Source organism: Rhinatrema bivittatum, chromosome 5, assembly GCF_901001135.1.
Source record: "Rhinatrema bivittatum chromosome 5, aRhiBiv1.1, whole genome shotgun sequence".
Taxonomy (NCBI): Eukaryota; Metazoa; Chordata; class Amphibia; order Gymnophiona; family Rhinatrematidae; genus Rhinatrema; species Rhinatrema bivittatum.
This window is the reverse complement of record NC_042619.1, coordinates 138,115,301-138,139,992: the sequence shown is the minus strand read 5'-3', so window position 1 is coordinate 138,139,992 and position 24,692 is coordinate 138,115,301.

The window sequence follows — 24,692 nt, the reverse complement described above, 5'->3', positions numbered from 1 at the left end:
GCAAGTTTGTGATTGTGTGCATGTGTGTGAATGCGAGCCTACCTAGGTTCTACGTGTGGGTGTGGGTGTGTGCTGTGTGGGGGTATGTGAATATGTGAATGGAAGCCTGACTGAGTTGTGTGTGTGTGTATGTGAATGTGTGTGTGAAGACAGTATGTGTCGCCCTCATTAATCCACGATACTATAAGGGTGAAAAGCTATCAAAAGTTTTCAGATATGGGGAGTGTGGGATTTTTCCATCCTTATCAGTTTGAATTATATTTTATTGCTGTTAGGAAAATGTTTAAAATGTTATATATGCATTCTTGATTGTTGAATGTTATTCTGTTCATCAGCTTTTTGGCAATATTCTTTTTATTAGTATGGTTTATTATAATGGATTTATATTTCTTGATTTTATTGTTTGATGACTTATGAGGACTGATGATGTTTCTGTTTCTCCACTGTTGCAAGGCATACAGAGTCTGACTTCTTGCAATTTCCAATTTGATTTCTATCCACAAGTTTCTATTTATACTTTATGCTCTCTTTGATCTGTATTTAGTGATGATCTGTCTGTGTCCTGCATATGTGACCGATGTGGGGTATTCAGTTAGTGTGTAATTTTTTTATATAAGGATTTGTAGCAGCCTGGTTTGTTCAGCTTTCATAATATGAGGCGTTTTGGGACCTGGTGCAATATTTACAGAACTGCCTTTTCATAGATAGGGTTGTTCCTGTTTGAGTGCTGGCAGTTAGTACTGTTTTGGTATTGGAAGTTTACTACAGTATACTGTCATTCAGTTTACTCATGTTTTTCTGAGGGTCAGACCCACATTACAATACACCTAATGTCATATGGGTTCCAAGTATCTTTTTCTGCAGGGTTTTCTAGGTGGCACTACAGCAGTGCATGTTTTTCTGTACAACAAAATGGTGCCAGCTATAGAGCCCAGCCGGCATCATTTTTACTTACTGGTAGGTAGGGCAGGATCACTCCTGAACAGTTTACCCATTTTGGATCTGCAGATAGAGTAAGATAGGTTTAGGGGTTTGACTCGTCGGAGGGAGCAGGGCCTTTCTGGGTGGGGAAAGGGGGTCTGGGGCAGAGTGTGAGACTGACAGTTGCTTTTGGTGTGTTGGTTATTATGAAAACAAAATTTCTGTTTTTTTTTAAAACAGAATAGGATGTGGGGGGAGGGGAAGGGACCACACTAATTGTTTGCTCAGGGCAGCAAAAACAGTAGCACTGGCTCTGCATGCGAGGCCAAAAGAGCAAGAGGCATGTCAGCTTCTGTAGCCCCATGGCAGCAGAAAAGGAAAAGGCAGCATAAGTATCAGGAGCCCTGCAGATCCAGAGAAAGGGCCATCTCTAGGCCCATGAGCCCATCCAGTGCTGTGATCATGTGCATCTAACCGGGCAGTTTCTAGCTCCCGGTATCGCTCCTCCCCTGTCCTGTTCAGTTCAGCGGTCTGCTTTTTGAACTGCTCGGAGCTCCATTGATGTAAAATGTCTCACCTCCAGAGTGGGGTGGGTTGGACATTGAATGCAGTCAGGAATAGTGTGAAAGTGGAGACCTAGATTAGATGACTTTGGAGGGGGAGACTGGGAACTTGAGGTTGAGTGAGAGCTTAATGAGGGACCAGGGTTGGGTGTGGATTTGGACAAGAGTGGGGCCCTGGACTGAATGACATTTGATGGAGGAGTGGGAACAGAGTAAGGACTTGGAGGATAGAGGGAATGGGTGGGAGAATAGATTAGTAAGTGCTGAGGAACTGAGTAGGATTGGGGGAGATTGGGGACTCAAAGAGTTTGAAAAGGGACTAAGAAGAGAGTGGTGGGCAAATAGGGGCACTGGGATGGGGGAAAGAGCAGGAATTTGAGAGACTGAGTGGAATTTGGGAAGATAATGGGGACTTGGCATTTGGAAGGAGGCTTATGAGATGAGGGTGTTATTTGGGCTTGGAGAGTATAAATTGAACATTTGAGATCTCAACTTGTATGTGAGATGGGTGTAAGAGAAGGGGGCTTAAGGTTGGGGTAGTTCCTACTGTACATGCTGCAAGTCCTAAAGTCTTAGATATTTTGGTCAGTTTTTTACCACGCTTCTAATTTTGCATCTCGTGTAATGCGTTTTTTCTCTGTCTTGATGTTTTAGTTCTGACCTCCACACAATAATCGCTTTACAAACATATCTACTTATCTTTACTTTCCACAGGATAAGACAGAATGTAGAGAGAGGCTGTGGACTGTGGAAGAAGTACTTATCCCAAGCTTTCCTCTCTTGAAATGGGTCTGCTGCTGAATATGCCAGGTTTTCCTCTCCTTTTCTCTTAGGGCACTGTCTAGAATGGCTCTGGACTGTAGCAAGCTTGTAAAAAAAAAAAAGCAGAGTCCTCTCATGGTCGGAATTATGGCTCAGTGCAAGCACCTTTCCCTCTCCCACAAAGAGGAAGGTAAATTGCATTATCCATCCAGCGCCAAAGGATGCCGACATGGGAAAAAAAGAGGTAATTCTCGCACTCTGGTACAAAATATTATTGGTACAGTGAAAGACAGGAAGTCCTTTGAGTCACTTTGAAAAGAAGTTGATGCCATCCACGGCCAGTAGGCCAGAACTGTCGACTAGTATAGGCACCGTTCCTCATCTACAAAAAAATCTTTTCAGCGCCAATGTTTTCTTCGGTACTAAACAGTCTGAAAAGACTAGAAATAGTATAGCAAAACCTCTGCCAAAAAGAGAAGAAATTTTGCCACTGAGAATCATGCTGCAAAGAGGTGTATTAATCATTTAGTGTGTTTAAGTCCTATATGATTGATTTTTAAAGCATACATTGTGCTGTGTTGTGGGTTGAGAGGGAGTATATATTTTTTGTTTATTGTTTAGCTTGTGAGGCAGTCTGTTCCAAGCTCCTTCGTGGTTTCGTGGGAGGGCCAGGTTGGGGTAAGGATTTTTCTTTTATTTTTATGATGTATTTGATCACTTATTTTATGTAGCTTGTGTTATTAGGCCCATTGTAACACGTGTTGCGTGTGGGTTCACCTACAAAAAAGTATGAGAAAACTAAAATTATATTACATTCAATATTTTAAAAATCATCAGCAACTTAAATTTGGCTCTTTCCATCACTGGAAGCAAAGACAGCTTATGTAAAATATGGCCCACACGAACTCTATAAGAGCTTCCTGTTGCCACCCTAGCTACTACATTTTGCAGTATCTGAAGTTTATAGATTGGCGTAGCAGACAAGACACATACATTTTACATTACAATAGTCAACTGAGATTTCAATTAGAATATATAATACTGATCAAAATGCTTGATGATCTAAACAGGGTCTCAACTGTTTGACAAGATGGAGTTTATGATAAGTGCATTAACTTCCACACCGGAAGGTGCTTCCAGGGTAAGGGAAGCATCAAGCTTAACCCCCAAATTCCTAAGTTCATTAACATGTTTCACCTTCATTCCTTCCCATCTCACTAAGGAGTTCACCAAACTCATGAGTGATGATTCCATCCTCTCCATTTTAGCTGGAGTAAATACAGAATGTGCAGTATGAGTAGTTTTGGTGGAATACATTTGCAACAGGACAGAACACACGAACTTACCTGCAGACTTTATACCAATGCGAGCAGTTAAAAAATCTCCCCCCCCCCCCCCCCATTTCAGTTCTCCCTTTTTCTATTTATTTACAGAAGTGTATATTTAGCGGCCACTTTTAGCCGCATATGCCCCCCTTATCCTGATAAATAGCACTGAATGCACTTTGAATATCAGGCTCCATATGATTTGTATTTCAAGAATAAAGAAAAAGTCTCCATAACTATATTTCATTATGAAGATAGCATTTGTGTTTGTACATCAGTATATGTACAAACACATTTTATCATAAACTAATGTTAATGGTGTGTATTTGTATGCAAATCAGTGTAATCTAGTACACATGCAAATGTCCCCTCAAAAATTTATGCTAATGGTCTTATTAGGCATATCTGCTGCATAGTATATCTTACACTAATACCTAAAAAGCTTAATGTGAGCCATTTAATTTTTGTGCTGTGCCTCACCTTGTCACATGCCATTAGACCCAATACCCTAGTTCTCCCTAATCCCCATCCCCCCCTGGAAACAGACTGAAGCAAATCTAAGATGGACCTCCTGAGTCCTAAACAAAAACCCCTCTCATCTTCCCCTAGACCCTCATTTACATAAATAAATGTTAAATACTCCCCAAACCCTTTCTGGCAGGAAGGAGTTGGATCCCTTTGGGCCGGTTGATGCAGAGAAACCCAATAAACAGAGTGAAACTAGCAAAGTGATGTATTCTATAATGTGGTATTGGTAATGCTGCCACATTTTGCATTTCATTACTTTCACGCATCAGCCTAATGTAACATCAACATTAAAACCAACAGGCAACTTGCATTATCAAGGCTAATCCATAGACCCCTTTGTTGAGAAGACTATAGATGCATGTGTGAGTGAGATTCCCCCTAGCAAACACACTCTCTTTCCCAAACACTGTGCTTATGATAGCTTGCTAATCCCGTCCTGGTCCATCATATTTCCTCCTAATGTTAGTTCTTCTTCTTGCTGCTCCTGTTGCTTATATTTCTTTTCCTCTCTGACTGCCCTTCTATCTGAACAGTGCAGCCGCTCTGATATAATCAGCACATCAGACAGAGGTACTGCTTCTTCAATTAAAACTGGCTTGAATGCAGACAAAGGACAGGCAGTATTGGATAAAATCACACGCAATGGAAGAAATAGATGGCAGAGAGAAAGGAACATTTGAACATTTATAATAGAGAAGACTGATAACTGTAAAGTCCAAAGGAAGATTAAAGGTAGTGTTGACATTAGCATAACACCTCTCAAAGATATTTTATTATCAATTATTAAAGTATGATGTGCCATATAATTACAACCCATGAAGGCCTTGAGAAGAACATCAGGTCTGTGAACCTATTGTAGCAAGGAGTGCCTTTCTGGTACAGGAATGAAGATAGAGTAGGAAACTGATCTTCTTAAAATAGTTTGCACTCACAACTGCCATTAAAAAAAACCACACACACACACACAAATATATATACTGTGTATTATTGTAACCCCACCCCAGTGTGCAGGCCCAGCATGGGTGGGGCCATAAAGTTATTTATCGACTCTTTGGGGAAGGGATCCTGGCTAACTCTTCCACTTCCCCTAACTCCCATGGTGTGGATCCTTTTTGAATTGGGACAGAAAGGGGTCCTCTCAGGTCCCAGAGTGGGGTGGCTAACGTCCTCGCTTGAATTCCCCTGGGTGAGGTGACTTTTTTGTATACTGTGCACTGTGTGCTCCAAGAAGATGCAGAGACCACTGAATTTGTGTCCAAAAATAATACTTTACTGTAAACAACTGGATTAGTGACACAATAGATCTGAATTTCCAGCTCCACAGTTCTCTATATTTCTCTCTCTCTCTAGAATTACAAATTTGTGTTCTCTTTCTCTGCAAGAGTATCTTAGAAATTCCAGGAATTCAGCCACCCTCCTAGTTTAGGCTGAGCAATGGTCCCCTTTGATTAGGGTCCCATTAGTGGCTGGGGCCGGGAAACCCTACCCTGATGGCAAACATCTGTCTATACATAGAGAGCGAATTTCTCTTTCTCACCAGGTAAATGAGTTCTTACTCACAGTTAGATGTCCTTGATCTTGATGAGGATCTCTGATGGAAGGGATCCTGTATGGAACTGCAGGTTTCACAAGTCCACAGATGGGTAAGAAGAGAGGCAGAAAAAAAAATTTTCCTCCCAGGTTTTGAAAATATACTTCTTTTGTTTTCCCCAAAAAAAGTTAATAACACGGGAGATCCCTGCAATGGGTCCCCACCACTTCAGGTGCAGGTCTTCCCTATCTCCGGGCATCTTCAACTCTGGGTTCCCCAGTCCCTGAGTCTTGGAAAGGCCCAGGTGTTCAGCAGGGCTCCTACCAAGCAAATTGTCCAAAATCCAAATTATTCCCTGGACACTCTCTGTACCTCTGAAGGAGAGCCCAGCAGTGTAGCCCAAACCCACTCTGGAGGATCTCAGATGGCTTCTAAAGCTCCAGGTAGGCCCAAAATGTAACTCAGGAAAAACTTTAACCTTCCTCTCAAACTTTCAACTAAGACAGCTCCCAGAGCCCTTTTGCAGAGCTCTGCTATGAAACCTCCTGGAGGGGATATGCATTACAGGCTGGCAATGCGAGGGCTGCCAAATGAATGGATCCTCTCCCTAATTATCTTTCTAACTGCACTACTCTATATGGACCCAGGGCTTACCAGTAACCCGGAAAGGTGCCCGGGTTACATTATTATAGGGCTTATCGTTATTTTTCTATTTTTCTATTTGTTAATTTCTTCTACACACACAGCTCGACATGATTTACAAATAAAAACTTTAAAATTCAATAGTGATGAAGCAAGGATTGCACATATGCAGAAGCAGCCTGAAGAGACAGGACTGTTAGAAATACAAAACCATTCCAACTCTCTCTCCCACCTAAAATTCATCAAAAAACAACATCTTGCATAGCTTAGGTCAGCAGCCTAAACATATCCTGTACCTCAGTTAGGTTCAAAACCTTATTAAACAACTACAATTGTATTTATTTGCTTAAAGAAATGACCTTGAATTATTCCATTATTTCTTTTTTTTTTTTTTTTTTTTTAAACAAAACAATTTTAAGAATGATATTTTGTGTGTTGTTTTCAAAGAAAATAGCAGTGGTGGGTGCAAAATAATTTCAGATGATCAGTTTTCGAATCTATCTCCATTCCTCTACCAGAAATGTCCTCATTTGCTACAATAGGTTCACAGACCATGATGTTCTTTATAAGGCCTTCATGAGTTGTAATAATATGGCACATCATATATTAATTGATAATAAAATATCCTGGGGTGGTGTTATACTAGTATAAATGCTAGCTTTAAACTTCCTTTGGATTTTACAGCTTTCAGTCTTTTCTTCAGATCCTGCTCAATTTAATTACAAATTTCTATTAGAATGGTTTCTATTCTAGCACTTATTCTGCTGCCTAATTGCTGCCTAACTGGTATATAGATTTAAGGTGGCAGTATTTCATCCAGAAGTTCATTGTGCAGCTTCATTTTTCTATTGGGAATCAAACCTCAGGTACACTGCATTTATACTACTTGCAAAATTTACTGGGCAGACTGGATGGCACATTTGGGTCTTTATCTGTCATCATTTACTATGTTTCTATTTTGTTTTTTTGTACAAAATAAAGACGGTATAGCTGTACCTTTGATGCTTCTTTTGTAGTAATTCTTTATTCATTAGTATATTTCTCAGCATTGTTACCCGAGTTAGTGCTCTCCTCGGGCCCCCTTCTCTAACTCTTTATCAGCTGAACTAAGAAATGCCATGCTGGGTCAGATTGAGGTTCACTGAGCTCAGTATTCTGTCTTTGACAGTGGCTGCTCCAGATCACAAATACCGAAGAGATCCCCGATAGTTGATCTATTTCTTGTATCACACTCCCCGGGAAAAGTGTTGACTTTCCTGAGCCTACCTAGCTAATTACTGTCTAGATAACTATTTATGGACTTGTCCAATCCTCTTTTGAATCCCACTATGTTAATTGCCTCAGGGGCAGCGGAACACCTTTTTAGTTGGGGGGGTCAACCAAACTCTGCCCCTAGCTTCACTGCAACCGCACCCCCAGCTCCACCCCTGCTGCCAATGCCTTACTTTACGTTTACAATTAATGTCATTCTTTCTTTTGTACATTCTTTGCATAAATTAGAGATTAGAATTATTCATTCCCATACCTATCGATAAAATTCTCGATGACAGAAACCTGCTATGGTCTTCTTTCTGCCTGCGAGCAGGGATGGCCTCTTCCTGAGAAAAACAGCATTACTAATAGATAGAGATGTGAATCGGAACCGGAATCTGTTCGGATTCCGGTTCCGATTCACATCGTGGTTTTTTTTTCGTCCAGCCCAATCGTGGTTTTGTTTATCGGCTGCACCCGAGCCGATAAACAAAAAACCCACCCCGACCCTTTAAAACTAATCCTTTAGCTTCCCCCACCCTCTCGACCCCCCCCAAAAACATTTTACAGGTACCTGATGGTCCAGTGGGGGTCCCAGGAGCGATCGCCTGCTCTCGGGCCGTCGGCTGCCACTAATAAAAATGGCGCCGATGGCCTTTGCCCTTACCATGTGACAGGGTATCCGTGCCATTGGCTGGCCCCTGTCACATGGAGGGAGCACTGGATAGCCTGCGTCAATGCAAGGGTATTAGGCACCTAAAGTCTTACAGCCTTGCACCCCCACTCCACTGCAACATACACAATTAATAATTATGCCTTTATAATAGATTTTATATGAAAAAGGACATTCAAAGTATAGTCTTATGAGGTAAAAATAACACAACAACATGTATATTATATATTTACATACACTGCTGTGATGCCAAAGAGGGAACCCTGCAAAAGTCACTTGGAACAAATATGGTATCAGGCCTCTTGTAAAGTGTGTTGGGTTTGGGCTTGGCCCTCAAGAAGCTGCAAGTAAACTGAACTACAATTACAATATACTAAACTTCCCATACCAAAACAACACTAACTGCCGGCATTGAAACAGCAAAAACCCTGCTCATGAAGATGCAACATTGCCAATATTACTCCAGGCTCTAGAACACACATCCTTCCCTTCTCTTCCCTTACACCCCATCCACCCACAAGGCCTTCTACCCTATGAGTGCTTTACAATCCTGCACCCCCATGGGGTGTTATTCCTGCCCAAGAGGGTGGGCACCCCATAGGTAGGTCATCATTTGGCGATGCTGCTGTCACAGCAGCGGGGATCTTCTTTCTGCTTGTGGGCAGGAATGGCCTGCCCCCAAGATAAAGCTGGACGGGTCAGGGTCTTGGTGGCCCTCCCTGTTCTGACACCTATGCAGCATTGTCAACTCCTACTTGTAAAAAGTTACTAGATCCGGTGTGAAAAGTTTCCAGATTGGGTAAAAAGTAGATAAAACCATGTTGTTGCACATTGGGGTCAGCATAGCTGGAGAGCGTAAGATTGGTAGGGAAAGAGGGGTGGTTCAAGCTTGCACACACTCTCTTGCTCTCCCAGAAACTGACACACACATACTCGCATTTTCTCAGTCACACACACTTCCTGAGACATGCTCAGACACTGACACACACACTCGTGCTCTGCCAGATACTCTTGACACATATACAAACACACATACATAGACTTCTACTATTACTCAATACTTAGTGAGTGTTCTCTCCCCTGGATTGGCTAAGGCCATTACAGCATCATCATGTAAAGTTCTGCCCTTGTTCCCAGCCTTTATCCAGCCTGCAGCAGCCACCTAGAAACTTCCTCCTCTTTCCTCCCTCGTCAGGCACTCACTGCCTCCATTTGCTCTGTCAATGGCCCACTGTACTGCCCTTCTCTGAAATCAACCCAGCCAGCTCACAGCAAGGCCTGACTAGCAGGGCAGAGAAACTCCCTTGACTCCCAGCAGCACAGATTATAAAAAAAAAAGATAACTGATGCTAAAACATAGCACTCAGCTTGACTTTTTTCTTCTGCTGCTGTCAGCCTATCACAAAGTGATAATAAAGTTGCAGCTCCTGCTTTTTTTTTTCCTGGCTTTGATTTGCTCTTCCAGCAGAGAGAGCTTGTCTGTGATGTCATCAGATTCTCTGCGGTGCCGGGAAGAGGGGAGAGACTGAATCAGCAGAGCCATCTCTGAAGAGGGAGGGGGCTGGACCAGAGGTCTCTCTCTCTTGCTCTTTCCTGCAGCACTCTAGCCAGAGGACGTCATACTCTCTTGTACTGTCCTGTAGCATTCTACTCAGAAGAGGCCTTACTCCCTTGCACTTTTCAGCTTCTAGATATACTCAGGAAGTAGGAAGACAATGGAAATTTAGACGGGGGAGCAGTCATTGTCTGCAGCAGCCCCAATTTTTTTTTTGGGGGGGGGGGCAAGGCCCCCTATGGACCCCTATTCCGACACCTATGAATTGCCTTGCCCATGTCCTCCTGCAACAGATTCTATACTTCAGTTGTGTGAAGAGTGAAAGAATATTTCCTACGATTTGTTTAATTCTGCTGTTTGCTAGTTTTATGGTGTGCTCCCTTGTCCTAGTGTTGTTTGAAAGGGTAAATAACCATTCCCTATTTCCCTTTCCACCCCACTCATGATTTTATAAATATCAGTCGTCCCTTTTCTATGATAAAGAGCCCAAATCTGTTTATCTGGCATTTTCTTCTGGCTCCTTTGGGCTTCCAGCTCAATTTTTACTGGTCCCTTCTGGCCTTTAGTCATAAGCTTTAATTCTCAACTACGCGCACACACACACACACACATAAACACACACACACACACATTACTTTTTAAATATATTTCTACCCTTGTCTAGCACAGCCATGATCTCTACAGCTGTTAGCCAGAGCCAGACAGCAGCTCCCTCTGGCACATATGCACTAATGGATTTAGGTTTTTGCCTCCCATAGACACTGTTTATAGTTTATCTCCTCCAATTTTAAACCCATGGAAAGAACAAACAGGCAGTGCTGGTGCAAGGGTCTGCAGCCTCCCTAGGTGGTGATGTCACTGTGTCACGTGGCTATCTATCTCTCTCCCTCACCCTGAACAGCCAAATTGTGCACCTCCATCCCTGCCACCTAATATCTTTCCAGCTCGACAAACCTCCATTAGTGCACTGCTGTATCTATTGTATCTATAATGTATGTTGTTTTTATTAGTTGAGAAAAAATAATCTCGTGTATTAGCAAAAGGAGATCTTAGAGTGGAAAAAGGAAAACGGAGGGGAAAAGGATCAAGGATGAAGAGGGGAGAGAGATGACCAGGAATAGGATGAAAAGGCTGGGGATGGGGAGGACAGGCGATGGGGAAGGCTGAGAAAGCCTTCATCCTCTCATCTCCCCAGTGAACACTCTCCTAGTCCCTCTTTATCCCACCATAATAATCCCTAGCTCATACCTTGTTCAACACCACTAGGGAAGAGAAGGAGAGCAATGCTGGTGTCTTAGGCTACATCCTCTGCCACCTGGGGCTAACTCCTCCTTTTGACCACGTAGCACTATGATGCTCTCTGTGATTCAAAGCAGCAGTCAAGCTCTGAGTAGCAGAAAAGGACATAGTCTATGGAAACATTGCTGCTCTCCTCCTGCTGTCTGGATCAGTGGTGGTATCTTAAGGAGACTAATGTCTTCAGCTTTCTGAGGCCACATATGGAGGAAAGAAGTGAGTTGACAATGCAGGCTTCGGCCTCATGGATCACATCAGTGCCAGCAATCGGAGGTGTTGCTAGGTCCTTAAAAAACTTGAAGCTCAAGCCCATGCGGCACAGCCTGAGACTTTGATAATTAACCTCAACAATCATGATAACCCTGTCCCCCAAGAACACGTCTGTAAAAATAGAGATCTTCCTGTACTTACAATGCACACCAACCACTCAGACACACACTGGAAGAGCCAAAGTAATATATTGTACTGGTTGATTCTTACATGCCGCTAGTTTCTTATCAAGATGCTATCACCAGCTCTGTTCCACTTGTTTATTTATATCCAATCTCACCCCCATCCTCTTCTATTTCCTAAACAGGGTAGGAGGAAAATGACAGGAGGGGAGGAGCTGTATTAGGGACCACAGTGTATCTTCTTGGCTCTGCTTAATTTACTCCAGGTTCGCCTCTGTCCTCTGATTCCCTACAGGCTGCATGGGAGGGTAGAGGCTTGAGCATGAAGCAGAAGTGAGATTTGGCAAAGCTAGGATGCAACAAATCTTCAGCTGGTCTGCCGTCCCCAGATTTATGCCTACTGTGCTTATTGAAAAATCCAAGCCTGCACACATGCTGAGTAATGCCATTCGGTATTACAGTTGTGTCATGATAGAGATGCCAATCTCCCTAGATGCTGTGAACACTGGTTCTACAGCAGTGTTTCCCAACCAGTGTGCCATGGCATACCAGTGTGCTTTCAGACCTGATCAAGTGTGCCACGGAAAAGTTACCACTATCTGATGCTCAGATCCAGATCGACACCTGGGCTCTGCTCTGAGCAACAAGAAACAGCAATGGTGGCTCCTGAACATGTGTAATCATGCATGCCTCCTCTTCCTAACTATAGCATGAACCCTGTATTGTGGCAATTAATAGGCAGCATGCAAGGCATGGATAGCATCACACAGATTTCACACAGTAAGGCATCTCCCCCCTCCTGAGCTTCTTTGAGTCCTTCCAGCCTCTGTCTTATCCCCAGACTGGGTGAGACAAGGAAAGAGTACACTGAGCTCTAGATGTGACTTACTCTGAGTGCTGGAGCAGCAGCAGCACTGGCAGCCACATGCTACAGCCAAGGCCACAAATTCAGCCAGTTGCATGCACCATACTGACTTCTCCCTTTTTCTGCACTTACTGTATATATAGAAGGAACTGGCCCACTGAGGGATTCATGTGTGTCTGCCCCCTCTCCCTTTGTTTTAAAATTTAGAAGAAAGACTGGTAGGACTTTCAATGTTTTCTTAGATCTTCTTTTGACCATATGAGGTCTCTCCATGCCCACACTGCTGCTGAGATTGGTGTCCCATATAATATAGGTACGCCTTGGGCTTGAAAAGTTTGGTAAACACTGCTCTGCAGCATCCATAGACATACCAGTCTTTTTCCATTAAAAATGGAAAACAATCAAAAGCAAATTTAAAAAAATATGAGTATTCAGTTAGAATTTGAAAATGAAGAAGAATATGTTGTCATATTGTATACATGGTATCAGACACAAAAAGGGTTGAATTAGCCTGTCCAAAACTTGTGAGCAGTAACACCATTCATCAAAGCTTCAACTATAGCTAGTGGAGAAAGAAATCAATCCCACAACGGGGAAAAAGCAAGGCTAATTCAGATAAGCAGGGTGGAAGAGAAGAATACATTTATTGTAGGAGAGGTGGGTTAGGGAATAGCGGAATAATGAGGAAAACTGAGCACAAGGCTTGAGAGAGGGACGTAAAAGTAATAAGGTTTGAAAGGTATGCAGGAGCAGCCTCTTGAAGTACTTTAAAGATCAGTGGGGTAGTATTATTCTGGATACTGAAAGAGGTGAGGAGCAAGTGAAGTGCTTGGAAGGCAGGAGAAATGTAATTGTCACTTGGCTAAGTGTACAGAGCTTAAAATACAATGAGATTTAGATAACTGTGACTTGAGGAAGCCATCCCTTTGCATAAAAAGTTGCAGTAAAGTCAAGGAAATACATAAGCAGTGATTAATATTCCAGTAGAGAAATGGTCAAGGATGTGGCAGATCTTGGCAACATTGCAGAGATAGCAGTAAGCAGTTTTGCAAATATGATAAATGGGAGAGAAATAAAATTATTCAGGATCAAGAAACATTCCAAGGTTATAAACAGAGGTGACAAATGTGAAATTGGATTCAAGGAATACAAAAGAATGGATGTTTTTCTCAAAGTTATTTTTGTCTCAGAGAAAACTTCTGTCTTGGAGTTGTATGGGCGTGAGAAAATGAGACTAGTCAGCATCATTGCTGGGCAGAAATAAAAGGGTCAAGAAAGGGATGCCTGAAGGAATCATAAAGTAGTATGGTAGAGCAGTAGACTCCTCTCCTGCCAGAAATACAATTTGAAAAAAAGAAAATAGACAAGTAGTTAGTCAAAGTTACTGTATCAGAGTCTATGCAATACAATTTGTGCAAAATAAATTCTAGCATGGGCCAGTCAAAGCATGTAATGATCATGTTAAAAATCCACTTAACAAGCGAGACCAAAAGGTTTAATATGCTTAGGGTAAAAAATGTCATTATTGTAGTAAATTTATGTGAGGATGTCTTTATATATATATTCTGATATTATGCCTCATGTTTATAGTTATTGTAATGAATTTGTGAGGGAGTGTTTCTTTGTAGTTTTGTGATGCTGCACCTCATTTGTTCCCTAGTGAGAGTGGTATGAGTAGGGCTGCATTTGGGATTGTTTACATTATTTTGTATGCTATGCTGCATTGATGTATTTTATCATAGATTATATAAACTGCTTTGAGACCCGTCATGGTGGAATAAGGTGGTATATAAGCTTAAAATCAGAATACTAAAACACTCATACATACAGTAGCATTATCTCCTTACCTAGCATAAGCACATTATTAACCAGGATTAACCCAGACTCCACTTATCCCACACCACAAAGAATGATACAATAGGCAATCAATTCTCAGACACCAATCGAGTGAAATATATTATGTAAAAGCTTTATTAATGACCTGAGAAGCGGATCTAGCCTAGGTACATGAGCCTATATATATACCCAATCACTCCCATTAGTAAAGATCAGGAAGGAGGAGAAACCAATCTAGAGAAAGGTATGTGCAGGAAAAATAATTTCAAGAGCCATTAGCCTGCCTCATTCAAACAAGGCTGTTATGAACTGGGATCCATCTATTGGCGAGGTGCTATTGGGCAGCATGCCACATTCAAACAAGGCTTTTAGCACTCTAGGCCATAGCATGACTGTACTGGCATCACCAGTTTGCCACCCCACCAGGACCAAACTAGTCCAAATGGCAGACAGTCATACTAGAGAAGCCCTCCTTCAATATCCCAATCTCTCAAGACCATATTACAACTGCAAGTCTACCACACATTGGGGCCAAGTCAGTCCAGAAGACGTTGTGCCATTGAGGTCAACAGTCAATGTCTGATCAGCAGTTGGGACCCTTGCCCCCCTCCTCCCAGTTAGGAGTGGCTTATACCCTCCCTTATGTTTAACACTCCCCCAGGCTTGTGTACCTCTGTTCTAAAACAGCCACAAGGTATACAACACCAGATAAATAGATATGTAATACAAACACACTATATTCTAGCCAAGTAATCAATCACATAAGTACATTCATTGCAACCACGTTCCTAATACAATTGAAAACCTCCAACTGATAAGTGACTCAAACACAGTGTATGTATCTCACCTGCCCACCAAGTCTTTCCATTGCAGAGTGCTCCAATGCTCTAATGGGAGGGGAGCATAACTCAAAGTTAAAACAGGATGGGAGTCAAGAAGCAGAAGCCAGAGCACTTATCGGTATCCTCCTTTCAACTTCTGAAGCTGCCCTGTGCCCAGACCTGCCTATGTATCTCCCTGGTCTAATCACAGTACCACTCAACCAAATGAAACTGGCCATGTGGAGGAGAAGGCAAAGGGGTTGCTATAGGGAAGAGATGGACAACAGCACAAGCTACCTTCTCGGAAGAAGTCTCCTGGACACATAGCTGCTGGCAAACTCCTCACATGTAGAGGGTCTGGTGAATATGGGGCGGGCCTCCCAGTGCAAAGGTACCCTGATTAGCAGTGGAGTCCATACACATGGTATGGCATCAGCCATCTAGCGGTAGCTTACTAACTAGCATGTTATGGTCACTTTAATGTGAGCAAAGTAGGCACTATGTACAAAAGATGCTATTCAATGTGGCTAATCCCTAACATGATCATTTTGTTTTCATTATTGGCTCTACCCCTTAGCTTCAAAAACAGTTTAAAAGGCATTGTAGTGGAGTGACTCCATTTTCCCCCTTGTTGTATGTGCAACACCTGACTAGAGGCCTGGGCTACTTTAAATCCCACAGAGGGAGAGAACTCTGTGGGACCCTGTGGGGCAAGGGAAAGGCCTGAGGATGGGACGAGCTGGGGAACATAAGAGTGCAAGCTTAGCTGGGTTCAGGAGGCCCTCAAGTCATCAGGAGAGGCAGCTCCTGTGTATCTATCCTGACTAAACTAGAGGTAGTGAATGTACACTGTCCAGAAGCAGTCTACAAACCTATATGTGTAACTGAATAATGCTTTATATGGGCAAAAGCAATCTACACAGGTAAATATCGATTTATCCACAGAAAGGGGCTTCCTTAAAACTGCCCACCTTTTACCTACCTGTAAAGCACATACAGACAGGGGCAGCTCAAATAATGAGACAGCGTGAGGCAGCTGCTTCAGGCGGCAAACTTTGGAAGCGGCAAAAACTGCCCCCTCCCAACTCCTCTAGCAGCTGCCTCACCCTGCCACCAAAACAACAAAGGATCCACGTAGAAATCCCCCCCCCCCCCCGTGCAGCCGGGGTCTCCGTCATCTTTGCCATTTTCTGCACAGAATTCTGCAGAAAATGGCAAAGATGGAGGAGACTCCAGCATGCCATGAGTGGAGCATGTCCCACTCATGGCGAGGATGACGTTCCCTGGAGTGCTGTGAGTGGAACTCATCCTGCTCAAGGCAAAGATGACCCCTGGCGTGCTGCGAGCAGACCTTTTCCCACTCGCAGTGAAGATGAAGACCCCCAGCATGCCGCGAGTGGAGCTCATCCCACTCACAGTGAAGATGAAGGCCCCGGTGAGAGTGAGTGTGTGTAGAGGGATGTGTGTGTGAGAGAGAGATTGCAAGCCTGTGAGGATGAGAGAGCATGTGTGAGCGTGCTTGGGGGGGGGGGGGTGAGAGAGGGTGCTTGGGGGGAGATAGCATGTGTGAGAGTGCTTGAGTGTGGGTGGCAGAGAGAGCAAGCCTATGGGGGGGGGGGGGCAGGGACAGAGAGAGGGCACCATCTCATCCCTCTCCTCATGCAACAGATTGCCTTGAGCCTCCCCTGCATACAGAGGTCTATATTCAAAAGCATTTAGTCGGCTAACTCAGAAGTTAGCCAGCTAAATGAATATTTGGGCACATATCAAGCTAAATTCTAGCTGGATAATAAGTTAGATGGCTAGAATGTAGCCTGACAAGTTAGGAACATTACGGGAAGTAATAGGAAGAAGTTGAGTTAGCCAGCTAAGTTAACCAGCTAACACCAATTTTCAGAGTTAGCCAGATGACTTAGTCTTTGGTTGAGCCAAAGAGCTGTCCTAAAATTAGCCGGCTAACTCTAAGATTGCCGGCTATATTCAGTAGTGCAGCTGCACTATTAAAAATAGTAATACCCTGAAGTTTCTCCACTAACTTTGCAATCCAGATTATGTCTGAATATGGATTTCACAGTGTTCCATAATGTGCATTCCATTTGCCGCACTAGAAGGAGGCATTCACAAGGGCTTGTTTGGATTCAGGAAGGAAAATAACACACACACAATGCATTTTGAAATGTATGCATGTTTTTTCTATGGAAAAAAATCCTGTTGATAAAGTAGGTTCAAGTTTCTGTGTGGGTATTTTTTTCTCCAGAGCAATTTTTCATAAGGATATGTATGTACGTCCCTTTGAAACTGGTGCAACATTCCCATGGGTAAATAGTACACAGGGATTTTGCATTAATGTGGGCAGTGTGAAAATTGCCCTATATTTGTTTAGCCTTTTTCCTGCCAATAATATTCAAAATATAGCCTATTCTATGTTTTCTAAAGTGCTGGTTAAGGTTGCCCTATGATAATTAATTACTCCTCTACTTCCATGCATTATTCTACTTCCATACAATTCCTCAGTTCTATATAGTGTGCATTCTTGTCTGCTGATGATTTCTTTTGTCAACTGGAGCTATATAAATCTGATTAACATGGGCAAAATCTGACCTATTTTTGTTTATGTCTCCCTAGGTGAACTGCAGTACCTGTTTATGGTTACAATTGCTTTTCCTCTATCAGTCCTTTTTTTGTGCATAATGTTCCCTTCTTGCTTGATTGAGTCTTCAGCATAGTTAATTTTTGTAGCTGCTACTCCAACTACATCCTTCCTAGTTTATTGTGCTATGTTGTTGAAACTGGTTTTAAAGATCTGCTTCACATTAACCCTGCTAGAGCTTCCTTTCTGCAAGATACTTTCTATCTCTTTAAAACTCTATTATGGGTTCCTATTCCATTGGCTTTGGACAGCTGTAACATTTGGATGGAACTCTTTGTATGATGTTTGTATAATATATGATACTGTGTAAAAGTATTATTCAAAGTATGATAAAAGTTGCAAGTCTGCTTCAAGATCTGAGAACGTCTTCAAACTAGAAAACTCCTTTCACAGGAGAAACTGTGGATGGCCTACAGCAATGGTTCTCAACAGGTGTGTCGGGGCACAGTGGTGTGTCGTGAGGTCCTGGGAGGTGTTGCGCGCGCGCAGGCTGCTATCTCCTTATCAGGCCAGTGAGAGTTGGTTGACTTCTCTTATATTGGGCATGACAGAGGAGAAGGAAGTGAGAGTAGTCTCCTTTCTGGCCCAGTGGGAGGCTGTTTCCTCTCTCATCCAGATCAGATCGAGACATTGTCAACTCCAGCTGTTCTGGGCCTGATAGGACACAAACTTTATCTTCCCCGTCTGAGTCTGGGAGTGATGCTGATGATCTCTTCACCCTGTGGAGGGTGTGGGAAAGAAAGTTGGGGATTCTGAGCAGATAGAGGTAGTAGGGAGAGGGAATGAAAGGGCTGCTGAGCAGGAAGTGGTGGGAAACAAGGGTTGGGATAGCTGGGCAGAGAAGTGGATGGGAAGGAGGAAGGGAGAGTCAAGTAGGGGAGAGAGGGGAGCACAGGGAAGAGAATAATGGGGGTTCGGGAATGCTGGGCAAGGATGTGCGTGTGAGCAAATGATTGAAAGGGAGTAGTTAGGAGAAGTGAGGGATATTGGAGGCTTGGAGGGGGAGTGATGGGAAGCAAGAGACATATGTCAGTTTTGGGAATGTTCATTTCTTCTCTCTTTGTACTTTTAGTGTAGGAGGAAATGTATTTCTGTTTCTAGTTCTCCAGTTTTGCACTGCATGCAGAATGACTTTTTGAGGTTTCCATTCCAGTTTTTGTCTCCACATTTGGTAATATGTGGTCTTTTATTCTGTATTTGGTGAAGGTCGGATCTGTATGTGTGACTGAGGTGAGGTATTTTGCTAGTAGGTAGAGATTTATATCAGTCTTATTTGATGTGTTTTCTCATTCTCACTAGGACATGCACTGGTGATGCACTGTTGCCTTTTCAAAGGTAGGGATATTGCTGCCTTGAGTTCTTGGAGTTAGTATTGCTATGGTGAATGGCAGGTTTGCTACACATGTGCTGAATAGTTTAGTTTTTTATTTTTTTTTCAGGTTTTGTATATTTACAGTGCACCTGGTAGTAAGGGTGTTTGTGTTTGTGTTTCTGTTACTGACAAAGCACCAGAATCAGAATCTCTTTTTTATATGGCGTTTTATGGGGAAATCTCTGCATCCATGATTCGGGGGGGGGGACGGGGGACGGGGGACAGGTTTCTGTAGATGCAAAGTATATGTTTACATTTAGCCCATGATGATCAAATGTTCAGTGTGTCATGCATGTAAGCATTATCTGTCAGGTGTGTGCCAGTAGAAAAAAGGTTAAGAACCACTGGTGTACAGAATACCATAATATTTTTTTTTAGTTCTGAATAGACCTTGTGCTAGAAAATCAAAGCAGATATAGCCATTTCCATGTAAATATACTTACAAAAAAATGGAGGTTGATTATGAAATGATAGCAGTACTTATGGCAATGTTGAAGAACTCCGGACAGTGAACAAGAAAGACGACACTCTAGGATCATGTGTCTGTTATTTCCAAGGCAAATTTGGTACATGTAATATTAGTATTATCTTCAGTATGAAGCAGAAATTGTGGCCTGTTCCAGAGGTGTAGAGACGTATAAGTGAACATGAGAATTGGGGGTCGGGCAGATGTGCTAGTGACTTCTTTCCTTTTTCTATTATCTGTGCCTTGGCCTTTGTTGTATATGTATGGTTATGCTTATATCAAATGCTGGCTTTTGAGTAAAACAAAATATAAACTAGGAAGATTGGACATCAAAGCTGCATTAACGATAGAAGACTTGAAGCCCCCTTTCACTTGTATAGAGAAGCAGCATACTTTTAAGGATCTTTGATTCTGCATTATCGAAAAGCTTGGGGTGGGTGGTGTGGAAAGAAGCAGCCCTCTTCAAATTAGAGCAATGCTAGATTTTCAGACTTTAAACTGCTGTTCCTTCTGGGCTCAGTATAGAGATTGACTGGGCATTCTTTTTTTTTTAATGAAGCGTAAGCAATATTAGATGGTTATAATTTTACTGATTTTATTTATTATCTTTGGTAGCCACTGAGGATGCATATTTATTTCTGCACACACCTTTGATTATGGACAGTATTTTGGGTTGGGTTCTTTATAGGTTGTACCACCAGCAAACCATTTTAATGTTGTAGTATGAAAATTACTAATGTGGAAAGTCTATTTTACAGATTTCCATGGTTCGTTTTTTTTACTCCTGCATTAGACTGAAAAAATGACAGCCAACGCCCAAGGTTGCTGCAGTTAAAAGTTCCTCTTTCTTTATTAGTCGTGCACAATCAGTTAGAGCAGCAGAGGTAAAAATCTAAAGCAGTTCTGTTAAAAATAGGAACATGTCAATTATGTATAATATGTTTTATGAAAAGCCAATTAATCTCTATAATAAGCATAATAATTATGTTCAACCTACCACTTTTATCATCTAAGTCTAATCACAATAAATGAATAATAATTTTGCTGCAGTTCTCTATTTTCTGCCAATCAGACCTTTGTCACAGTTCCTCTTTCACATCTATAACATACATTAGTCATTAGCTCATTATTTTATTACCTCCTACAATTAAACTGCACTGCAGAAGAATTTAAACTTCAGAAGTAAGCAACTTTATCAAGATATAAGCAACTTGGTCATAAGATTGTCATGAGATTATGTCTCAAAACTCTCAGTTCTCCATATTCTTTCACTACCTTTTCACCTTTCCCAAGAACATTGCTGTCTACTAGGGGTGTGCATTCGGATTGACCGCATTAGTAAAACGCAACTCATATTTTTTTTTTACTTAAAAAATTGATTCGACATAAACGATCGGATTTCCCACATATCGAACATAGATATGTTCGATATGTGGGAAATCGCGATTATTGAGCCAAAATAAAAATATAAACCCCCTCACCCTCCTTAATCCCCCCCCCCCCGACTTACCACAACTCCCTGGTGATGGAGCGAGGAGTGAGGACGCCATTTCTGCAATCCTTGGCGAGAAGCATGTGACGTCGGCGGCACGTCGAGTGACGCCGGCGTCACGTGATTCCCGGCTCGTTCGCGCCGGACGGCTCGTTCGGCCCAAAAAGAACTTTTGGCCAGCTTGGGGGGGCCTCCTGACCCCCCCAAGCTGGCCAAAAGTTCTTTTTGGGCCGAACGAGCCGTCCCGCGCGAACTTGCCGGGAATCACGTGACGTCGCGTCTGAGTGACGCGGCGCCACGTGATTCCCGGCGAGTTCGCGCCGGACGGCTCGTTCGGCCCAAAAAGAACTTTTGGCCAGCTTGGGGGGGTCAGGAGGCCCCCCCAAGCTGGCCAAAAGTTCTTTTTGGGCCGAACGAGCCGTCCGGCGCGAACGAGCCGGGAATCACGTGACGCCGCGTCACTCGACGTGCCACCGACGTCACATGCTTCTCGCCAAGGATTGCAGAAATGACGTCCTCACTCCTCGCTCGATCACCAGGGAGTTGTGGTAAGTCTGGGGGGGGGATTAAGGAGGGTGAGGGGGTTTAAATTTTTTTTTTGCACATATGTACATATACCCAACTCATTGGATTTTTTTTATGTCCATATTGGCCGCAAGTGGGACCCCCTTTCGGACATAAAAAATATGAACATAAAATTTTGCTCTGCACATCCCTACTGTCTACCTTACTCTCAGTTTTTCTTGAAATCATCTGCTTCTGTTAGGTGCTGCCTAAAGCAATTTTTTCTACATTTACCTTTAAACTACTACACAGTCTCCAGTGTTAGCCTGTCATGATATCTGAAATACATTGGCCTTAAACCTATTAGGTGTTGCGTCCGTCAGTCTCAGACGGCTTCGACCTCTGTGCCTCACCTTTCTTCCTTCTCTCTCCTCAAGCATTGGGAAGATGGCTGCTGCTGTGTCTTCATACCGTTCTCTCCAGCATTCCCAGATCGGAAATGGCGACGGTGTTCGCCATGATTTTCCTGAGGGCCTCCTAGGGTGAACGCACGCATGCCATCCACGTCTATATCCACATCATGGCGGGAACCTCGGGGGTGTCCACTCCGAGTGACGGCATCACATCCTGGTATTTAGCCTGCCCTTCGTCCTAGTGACGTCATCACATCCTGGTATTTAGCCTGCCCTTCGTTTGCTGAGTCAGGGTGTCACCGGGGCCAACTCCGCGAAGACGCCGCGGACGATGAAAAGGTAAGGCCCTTTTCATGTCCGAGTTCGCGCCCAATAGCTACGCCTTCTATGGTGGCACTATTGGGTGCGAAACTGGCAGCAATCGCACCACGACAGTGTGATCACTGCCGGCTATTGCAGGCCCGCCCCCCGTTTCGGGCCCCCACCCCTCATTCCCTAAAGTATCGCAGGCCTGCGATACTTTAGAAAATGAGGCCCTGAGTTAGCAAGGATTGGATTGGATTGCCTCCGGTCTAAGCTGCTCTGCCACTTCCAGCTGCCGCAGGAAGCTCTCTCTGCCCTTCGGGGTATTCTTCACTATCCTGGGTACCTGCTCCTCGGGGGCCCTTCTTCTCTATTTCAGGTATCTATCCTGGGATACCGGGTACTCGCTCCTCGAGGGCCTACTCTTCCTAATCTGGTTCCTGCCACTGAACAATTTCTGCCTGCCTGGACCTTCTACAATATAGCTTCAGCTCAGTGAGTACTACTTCAGTCTGTCTCATCTTCAGCTTCAGCACTCAGGGTTTACATCCGGGACCTGTCCATGTTACGCCGCGCTGCCTATCACCTACTCGAATATGAGACTGGTCTCCTCTGCTGAGGACCCCTGGACTACTTCACTGGACTATCTTCACTGCTGTCCGCCCCGGGCAGTACCATCAAGCTGTACAATAAATACTATCTCTCTGTGTCTGCGTGTATAGAGTCTAGTATAGTACTGCGGTTCCTCATGGGGCTCCTCCCCATGGGAGTGGCCATCACTGCAGTACCCAAGAATCCACTTCAACACCTCATAACCATAACATTAGGTCCTTTAGATCACCACATACTAACAATACTACTCATCATTGTGCGACTTATGTACTCCACACTATACATAAACACATATTCTCCCAGGTCTGGTCTTTTCTCTAAGATCCCACTTTCCTAGATTCCTTCCCATACAGGAATTTCTAGACCTTCACTACTTCTCTGACAAGAAGGTCCACCTCCAGTGGCTATAAGTTAGGCCTCTAAGCTAGGGTTCCTTTCCTCCAGGTATGGTATAGTTAGAAAGCAAGGCTATGAGACCTGTACGTATATAAACTAATTCATGTGTAAAGGAAACATAATTACATATAAAGAAGGGCAGATGTTACATATATATTACATGTTCAATTTTCAAAGAATTTAGGAGCCTAACTTTGAGAGTAAGGCCCCTAAATTGTCCTGTTTGAAAATTTAATACAGCTGAGAATCTAATTTTGGGCTTTTAGTTTCACTAGGATTCTAAATTTAGGATCCTAGAAAGTGTATGGCTACAAGGTTGAAGTTAGGAGGGAAAATACAGAGCTTAGCACAGATTTCAGCACTAGGCACTTAATTTAGGGCCAAAGCCTAATTAAATGAACAGCAGTCCTAAATTTAGATTCTTAACTTTTAGGGTACTAAATTTATGTAAATTTTCAGCTGAAAATAGGTGCCAAACTTACTAGATCATTCATCAAGCTGTGTTAGGACCTCATTGCATGCTAAACAGGCATTGCTTTTTGCAATGTGCATTAGTATTTAAACATGATAATGAATATGCAAAACTAAGAAAATTATGCAAATGAGGGACTCCTACTGCATTTCGCAGAAAAATATTGCATAACAATGCTGGATTTGATATGGGAAATAATAACACCTTTTTGATTTTCAGTGAAGAAAAAGTTTATCATGCAACAGTGGCCATTATCGCAGATAGCGACAAATATTGCACGCAATAAAAAGAGGCCTTCTCTCTGACACACCTACTTAGTCCCAGTGAGCCAATAAAAAATCCTTTTGTCATCTGCCCTATCATCCTAAAGCTATTATGTTAGTGGGAAGTATACTAGTAGTGGGATACTGGCTGCTTCAGGCTGCTCAAAAACAACATCAACAGCAGCAATTACTGCAACAGGCAAGAGAGTACCTACGCTACAGCCAGAGCTGCAAGCCCCACCAGTGGAACGTGCTGGCCCACGACAGGACTTGCCATGCAGGAGAGCATGCAGGTGGTACAGGAAGTGCATCTTTCATCCCCACACCACTTTGCTGGGTATTCCAGAGGACCACATGGTTATGTGGTATTGCCTGAGCTTTTGGCTATCATGGAATTATATGAAGAACTCAGAGGGGACCTGGATCCTGTCACAGAAAGATTCCATGCTATACCAAGCCTTACCAGGCCTCACCAAACTATTGTGCATCCTTCATTTTATAGCAAATGCCTCCTCCCAAACAACAGCCAGGGTTATCAGGGAAATGTCCCAAATGTCTTTTTCACGCTGTCTGGGCCAGGTCCTAACAGCTGTACATAGCTGCATTAATCGTTACATAAGATTCCCTCATAAAAGACAGGACTTGATTGACTTGAAAAGAGGCTTTTATGCCATAGCAAACTTTGTAAATGTTCAGGGCACTATTGACTGCACTCATACAGCCATCATCCCACCTGTCACAGGAAAAAGATCTACTGCAATAGAAAGTTCTTGCACTCCATCAATGTG